The following is an 8390-nucleotide window of genomic DNA, read 5'->3' on the forward strand; positions in this document are numbered from 1 at the left end:
CTACTACCCTTTAGGTAGGGGAATTGAAGCCGGATGACCCGTGACGATAGTGATGTGACTCTGTTTCATCCTACAGCGGTTACCAATCCTGTGCAGAGACTCAGTGGTCCACTATTGTTCATGTAATGGTAGGGTTGCATATGTTAGGGTTGGGCTCATGGACATCCAAGGAGCGGACCGGGTGTCGTGAGGAGTCATGAGAGCTTTCCGCCCCAACAATATGTGGATGACCATAGGGTTATGGAATGGAGTCCAATAGTGGTAGCCAGTCCATGAGCATTCTCATTCCTAGGTTGTGAAAGATACTGAACCAAGTTGGTTGGTGCCATATGGGATATATTTGGACTTCATGTAGTATGTTACCATTATGACTTGCATTGGATTAGAAACCCCGACATGCGTCAGTACTGATGCCAATGGTCTTGATGAGAGAGTGTTGACTTAACCCCAGCCATGGTTTGAGAACCAGATGTGGACTTACCATTTTACCCAAGATCCCTATAGAGGTAGCCAGTCCTTGCCACATTAGAGTGACTAGACCTACCCAGAGGAGGGCTGGTGTATATCTTAAAGCATGTCAACTGTTAGAGACTTGCATGGTTAGATCTTAGCAGTATTCATAGTTTTGCATTTCATACATATCATATTTGCATTTCTGATGGTTTGACGTATGGATGAGAATTATTGTTGTTCTTACTGGAGTTCGTCGAACTCATTCTTTTATTTTTCTTTGTTATATTAGCCTATACAGATGGAGGATATGCGTCCAAAGATAGATTGGTTTCCCATGAAGGAGCATTCTCGTATGAAGAGGATGTGGCACCGGCAATGGGAAATGGAGATAGCCTGTGCGGGAGCTCCTGCGAGTGCATGGAGTGCGCTTATAGCACTGATAAGCATGCATTTACCATTATTTATTTGATTTAATTCCCCATATTTATTTAATTAAAGAGAGCTAATTGAGTATTTTTGTGTATTTTTCAAGAATAAGGTGATTTTGGAAATTAGAGATAATATGGAGTAAAGTTGGCAAATATATTAGATATTGGTGGATATTAAATCATGGCATTCAATCTTGCTGCTCAAGAAATCATGAAAAGTTAGATCTTAGTCAAATTGGAAATAGGTGGAGGTCTAAGGAACAAAATTGGTAATAAATCTGAAAATCGGGTAAACAGACCTACCTTCAGTATTTTGGGCATATCTCTCTTGTATGAGCTTGGATTTCGGTGATTCAAGATGCTATGGAACGATATTGAAAATATATACAACTTTCCATTTTTTAGTTTTTCCAAAATCTGAAAGAATAAAGGTCAAATCGACGGGTAAAGAGAATGGATTCATTGTGTGCGGGAGACATAAAAGAGAAGCCAACCACAGAGAAGAGGGAGGACGGCGAATGCGGCTCTCATCTCTCATTGCTGAAGAAGAAGACCACAACTATCTATCTCTCTCTCTCTCTCTCTCTCTCTCTCTCTCCCTATGTTTCATCTTTATTTTTCTTATGAACTTTGTGATAATGAGTAGCTAGTTCCTTTTCTTTGGGATTTAGATGAACCATGCTTATTTCATTAATTTGATTGTTCTATCTCTTCTAGTTGATTGTGTTTGAGTTTGGCCAAAGATGTTCTATAGCTCAGCGAACTAAGCGTGCCAAGCTTCCGCGAAGGACGATAGTCTTGCGAAGATAGGGCATATCTAGGAAGATCATCCCTAATTTACTTTGAAGTGTAGAGTTATATCGGTTAGGGTAAAGCATTGGGGATTCGAAATCCCAAAGATCTTCACATATTCATAGTTAACGTTTTTGCATTAATTAGTAGATTTAGTTTAAATTAGTTTTGTTGAATTCAATCTTAGAAACTTAGCCTTTTAGTTCCCTATAGTTCGACTCCGTACTTTCTGCTTGCTAGATTAGTATAGGATTTTATGTTTGATTGGTTAGCGACACGATCAAATTTTGGCGCCGTTGCCGGGGAACCAAAGCATGGTTACTAGGATTGATTTTTGTCAATTATGTATAATTTTTAGAGTAATTTTAGTGTTTTTAATTTTTTAATTTTTATTTGCTTATTTAACTAATCTCTTTTTCTTTTGTTTTGTAGGTAACTGCAAGAGTAGCGATTCGATAATTAGATTAGGTTGTTATCTTTTATTTCTTAGATATAATTGTATTTAGGACTTTTCAATTGTAATATTTGCATTAGATTGGGTTGTTTAGGTTAATTTTTAAAAATTCCCATCCCTTAGATCTCAGATGTATAACTTTTGGTCGAAAGATCACGTGGATTGCGCTTCAGGTACGTCATAAACTCTCCCTTTTGCTATAGTTATTTTCTTTTGATTTTACTTATTTAGCTTTTTCTTTTTTCTTTTCTTTTTTTTTTTTTTTTTTTTTTTTTTTTTTCCTGTGTGTATGCATGGTCATCGGTCCTTAAACCTTGAGTTGACTCCACTTGACTTAGAGTTAGAAGAGACTTTGGCCAACCTTAGAAGGCAAAGAACCATGGCAAACTATGAGCCTCCATTAAGGCCCTTGAGTGAGCATTTCATTCCTACGATATATACTCCGGTTTCTTGTATTAAGTTGCCTGACATTGAGGCGGCTCAATATGAGATCAAATCTAGTGTGATTCAAATGCTACAATTTTTTTATGGACTTGCCAATGAAGAGCCTTATAAGCACTTAGATGAGTTTTTAGAGGTGTCCTCCACGGTTAAAATTCAAAACCTCTCAGTTGATGCTTTAAGGTTACTTCTTTTCCCATTCTCCCTTAAAGATAAAGCTAAGCATTAGCTTCATTTTTTGGACAATGTTAAAATTTCTACTTGGGCAGAAATGCAACAGGAGTTCCTTAAAAAGTTCTTCCCCGTACTAATACCATTAGGAGAGCGATAACGAGTTTCTCCCAACAAGAAGGAGAACAATTTCATGACGCCTAGGAAAGACTAAAAGAATTACTTAGAAAGTGCCCCCACCATGCTATTCCTAAATGGCAATGTTCAATGCTTTTATGATGGCCTTAGAGACCGACATAGGCAAATGGTTGATTCTTCTTGTGGTGGGACTTTCATGCACAAGAATGAGAATGAAGCATGTGAACTTTTTGAGACCCTTAGTGAAAACTCCCAACACCATGCTTCAGTAGCTAGGACTAAGATTCCATCCATTGGGAAACCAAAGAGGAGCGGTCTCTATGAGATCAATCCTATTGTTGAGATGAGTGCTAAGGTTGACTTGCTATCTAAGAAATTGTATTATCTCTTGTATTAGGACAACAAACCCCATCTCCACTTCCTACAAGTTCCTCTCCACCTAATCAGATTGAAGCATGTGCTTTATGTTCTAGCCTATCCCATCATGTCACTGATTGCTATTTGGCTACACAATACCCTGAGTTTATTAAGGAGCATACACATTTGGCCCAAGGAGTCTCTAAATTGGGCAATGATCCATATTCCAATACCTACAACCCAGGATGGCGAAACCACCCCAATTTCTCATGGCGAAACTCAATGCCCAATCCCTCTAATCAAATACCTTATAGGCCACCTCCATTTAATATGTACCAAAATGCCTATAGGAATGATCAACCATCATCTCCACAACCCTCACATAATTCATCATTTGAGGCTAAGGTACTAAAAGCACTTAGTGGATTAGAGCAAAACACTCAATTGTTGCATTCCCATTCTCAGTCCATTAACAAATTGGAAACCCAACTTGGTCAACTAGCTGATGCCATCAGTAGGAGGGAGGTTGGTCAGTTACCTAGTCAACCAATAGGTAACCCTAATCATCAAATTGGGTCTAGGAAAGAACAAGTCCAAGCAGTCTCTATTGTGACACGTAGTGGGAAGGAATATTATGCACCTTTGCCTGCTCCCAAGCCATTGCCCATTAATCTTGAGAGTCGAGAGGAGGTTGATTTGACCCATGAGATTGGCGATGATGCACACAAACCTAGTAAAGAAACACCACCTGTGAGTATTCCCCATCAATTTCCTCGTAAGGGGTTGCACATTCCGATTGTAGAGGGTCCTACTCCTAAATCTTACACTCCCAAAGCCCCCTTCCCTGAAGCTCTTGAGTCCTCAATTCCAGATTCTAGAAAGAATGCTAAGATGTAAGAGATGATTGATTTATTCCAACAAATTTGTATCAATCTCCCATTATTAGATGCTATCAAGCAAGTCCCAGCTTATGCTAAGTTTCTACAAGATTTGTGCACCCAAAAGCATAAGTTGAAGACTCAAACACTTAAAACTGTGCACCTAACTGAAGAAGTCAGCTCGATAATTTCCAACCAACTGCCCCCTAAACTTACAGATCCAGGTACACCTTTAATTTCATGTGTCATTGGAGATTTATCCATAAGTAAAGCATTGCTTGATTTGGGAGCCAGTGTGAATATTTTACCCGGTTCATTTTATGATAGGTTTGGTCTAGGAGATTTGAAATCCACTGATGTGATTCTACAATTGGCAGACCGCTCAATCAAACGACCTCGTGGGCTACTTGAAAATGTTTTGGTAAAGGTTGAGGATCTATATTTTCCTGTTGATTTTTTTATCCTAGATTTTGACAATACAACTACCAATAAGTTACCACTAGTCATTCTTGGATGGCCCTTTTTAGCCACTGCGAATGCTTGCATCAATTGTAGATCGGTGTCATGGACATATCATTTGGCAATAAGAAACTTAGAGTCAACATCTTCAATGCATCCTTAAGCTCAAATAGGGATGAAGAGTGCTTTGCGATTGACTTTATTGATGAGTAGTGGTTGATTATACTCCATACATGTTTATTGATGATCCCCTACAGTATTACTTGCTATTTGGGAAATCTAACCTAAATATTAAGGAAGTCAACACATTGTTGGACTCTTCCACTTCTTTGGAGCAGTAACCATTGACATTTAGATTTGAGCCTCCACCTCCATTGGCTGCATCTCACTGAGTCTGGCTGAAGACTCTAAACTTAGCGCTTTATGGGAGGCAACCCATTTGTTTAGATGTTATTTCTTGTTATTTTTCTTCTCTTTTCTTTGTTTGTTGTTTGGTTTTACTATTGCGGGCTCTATCATGATTTCTAACATCGGGTACCTTTCCTCTATTTGCTTCTATCATGTTTTTTTTTATATATCTTGCATGCACTGAGGTCATTGCATAATTTAAGTGTGGGGGGGGGGTGTCAACTCGAGTAAGACTTGTTGATAGTTGGTAGAGCATTGTCACAAAAATAAAAAGTGCCCAATTTTTTCTAGCTTTGGTAAGATAAATGTTTAAATTCCTTGCTTAGACACAAAATGAGAGTTTAAGTGTTTTAGAAATCCCATTTGATGTAATGAACACCCTCTTGAGAGAATAGTAATGGGTTTTACATTTTGAGACTGAGGTTGAATCAAAAAATAGGAACTCCAGGTAGTCCAAAAGGTTTGACCATCTAGTTATCTTGTATTGCCTTGTGCTTATGGTGACAAGTTGAGACCAATTTTAGACTATTTAAATGTGAAGTGAATTGAAGTAAAATGTTTAAAAAAAAATGCTGAAGTTTAAAGGTTAGACCTCCTTCTTAGTAACCGGGTCTCGGTGTCACCAACATCGTGCCTCGCATCAAATAGTTGGGGTGTCTTTGGTCCAGTTTTGGCCTGTAGCCTAGTTAGCTTGAGTAAGTAAGTTCGAGGCGTATTCTACACCTAGTCCCTTAAGGCCATTTGGCTTGAGAGCGGCTGACCCAACACTCATTACATAGGCCATCTAGAAAGCTTAAGAGGCAAGACATTGCACAGACTAGAACTATGACCATTAAAGAAAGAAGTGAATTAATGTGCTTATAAAGGTGAAATGTCTAAGAAGGTCAATATTGCTTAGATCTTGAGTTCTTGGTATTATTTGGTACCTAGTTTAGTCTTATGTGAGGGTGAATTGGTAGACTGAAGATAAGAAGAGACTTCTCAATTGAATTGTTTGCCTAGAGCTAGACTCAAGAGAGGGTGTAAAGAGCTTAAATGTGGGGGTGCCTATATTCCGTTTAATCTTTAGTGGAGTGTCTTTGTTTTAGAATCTATCTTTCTACTCTTACTACTGCCAAAATAATTAGAAGAGCACTTAAGAATTTTGTGTGTATATTCTCTGTAAACATTCACGAGACACAACTCGTCCACTAGGGTAACCTAGGGGTTTAAAGGCTTGTTGCACATGCTAAGTGCAACCCTGATTCCTACGAAAGTGAGTTAGGTTTTTCTTTTTTTATTTTCCGTATTACTTTTATTTTTTCGTTTTGCTCGAGGACTAGCAAACACTCAAGTGTGGGGGCATTTGATAAGCATGCATTTACCAATTATTTATTTGATTTAATTCCCGATACTTATTTAATTAAAGAGAGCTAATTGAGTATTTTTGTGTATTTTTCAGGAATAAGGTGATTTTGGATATTAGAGATAATATGGAGTAAAGTTGGCAAATATATTAGATATTAGTGGATATTAAATCATGGCATTCAATCTTGTTGCTCAAGAAATCATGAAAAGATAGATCTTAGCCAAATTGGAAACAGATGGAGGTCTACGGAACAAAATTGGTAATAAATCTGAAAATCGGGTAAACAGACATACCTTCAGTATTTTGGGCATATCTCTCTCGTATGAGCTTGGATTTCGGTGATTCAAGATGCTATGGAACGATATCGAAAATATATACAACTTTCCAGTTTTTAGTTTTCCAAAATCTGAAAGAATAAAGGTCAAATTGACGGGTAAAGAGAAGGGATTCATTGTGTGCGGGAGACATAAAAGAGAAGCCAACCACAAAGAAGAGGGAGGACAATGAATGCACCTCTCATCTCTCATTGCTGAAGAAGAAGACCACAACTATCTCTCTCTCTCTCTCTCTCCCTATGTTTCATCTTTATTTTTCTTATGAACTTTGTGATAATGAGTAGCTAGTTCCTTTTCTTTGGGATTTAGATGAACCATGCTTATTTCATTAGTTTGATTGTTCTATCTCTTCTAGTTGATTGTGTTTGAGTTTGGTCAAAGACGTTCTATAGCTCAGCGAACTAAGCGTGCCAAGCTTCTGCGAAGGACGATAGTCTTGCGAAGATCGGGCATATCTAGGTAGACCATCCCTAATTTACTTTGAAGTGTAGAGTTATATCAGTTAGGGAAAAGCATTGGGGATTCGAAATCCCAAAGATCTTCACATATTCATAGTTAACGTTTTTGCATTAATTAGTAGATTTAGTTTAAATTAGTTTTGTTGAATTCAATCTTAGTAACTTAGCCTTTTAGTTCCCCATAGTTCGACTCCGTACTTTCTGCTTGCTAGATTAGTATAGGATTTTATTTTTGATTGGTTAGCGACACGATCAAGCACTCATTGATGGGCGGAGGAGACAAGTTGCCAGGCAGTTTGCCCATCGTATGGAGAAGAATTGGAGGACCCCTCACCTTGATAAACTTGAGTCCAAGTTCTTATCTTTAGAGAAAGAAACGGGAAAGAAGATTATTTAATTCTTTTCGATTGCTTCTGCTGAACTCATTATTTTTTTGATAGTTTATTCTTTCCTTGATTATTTTATTGTAAAATTTGGACTCCTGTAATCTTTTTATTTAATTATTGAACTTATTCCTGCTCATGATTATCTTTACTTGCATTTGTTATTATTGATGGGTAAGACCGTGGATCCTGTGAGGGATCACTCCCACGGGTTGTCGGGCGGGTAACCTAGACCGGCGGGTGGGGTGTGACAAATCTTCTAGGTCTTTTTCCTAATTATGTATTTATGCTTGTTTAGGGTTTATTTGCTAACTTTGGAACCATTCCCTTTGATCTCCAGATTTTCATAGAAGCTAATTATGGTAAGGACAATTGTTTCCATAGTAAATTAGCGTGAATCTTAGTTTCTAATTTGGGAAACTCATGGATTTGCTACTAATATTGCATTTTCTAATTATGATGTTACAGCTGTAAGTACAAAAAGACCTTACTCATGTACTATTTTATTACTTAATCATATACGAATATTTATTCATGTATGTTACTTATTCAATTGATCATGTCTTTATGTATTCTTCTATATGATGAGATATCAGTTGTGTATGTTATGACTGAATTGGGAATGTGATTGATTAGCTATGATTTGGGATTGGGGAATGTCCTTTCGACATTTCTGTCCTTGGACATCAATGGAAGTGGTATGGGACATTTCGTGTGGTGCCTTTTGACACTTTCTCGGATTACTTGTTGCCATACCTAGGGCTTGTCTAGCAATGTTTGGCCTGGATGTCCTTGTTATATCAGACCAGATTTGGAAGGGTATTGAAACCAAGTAACCCATGGTAGCAATGTGGGTTTATGGGCACTCAAGACCGATAACCAACCCA

The 8390-nt window shown here is 37.8% G+C and overlaps 1 non-coding gene across 1 annotated transcript; it reads right to left on the reverse strand.

Moving 5' to 3' along the window:
- Positions 1–2880: 2880 nt before the first annotated feature.
- Positions 2881–2987, reverse strand: LOC149018663 (small nucleolar RNA R71). Its single transcript, XR_016173256.1, has one exon. It is a non-coding gene; the product is annotated as a small nucleolar RNA R71 (small nucleolar RNA).
- Positions 2988–8390: the final 5403 nt, after the last annotated feature.

Source organism: Hakea prostrata, chromosome 4 (assembly GCF_041222555.1).
Source record: "Hakea prostrata isolate BN-2017 chromosome 4, UWA_Hpros_2, whole genome shotgun sequence".
NCBI classification, from domain to species: Eukaryota; Viridiplantae; Streptophyta; class Magnoliopsida; order Proteales; family Proteaceae; genus Hakea; species Hakea prostrata.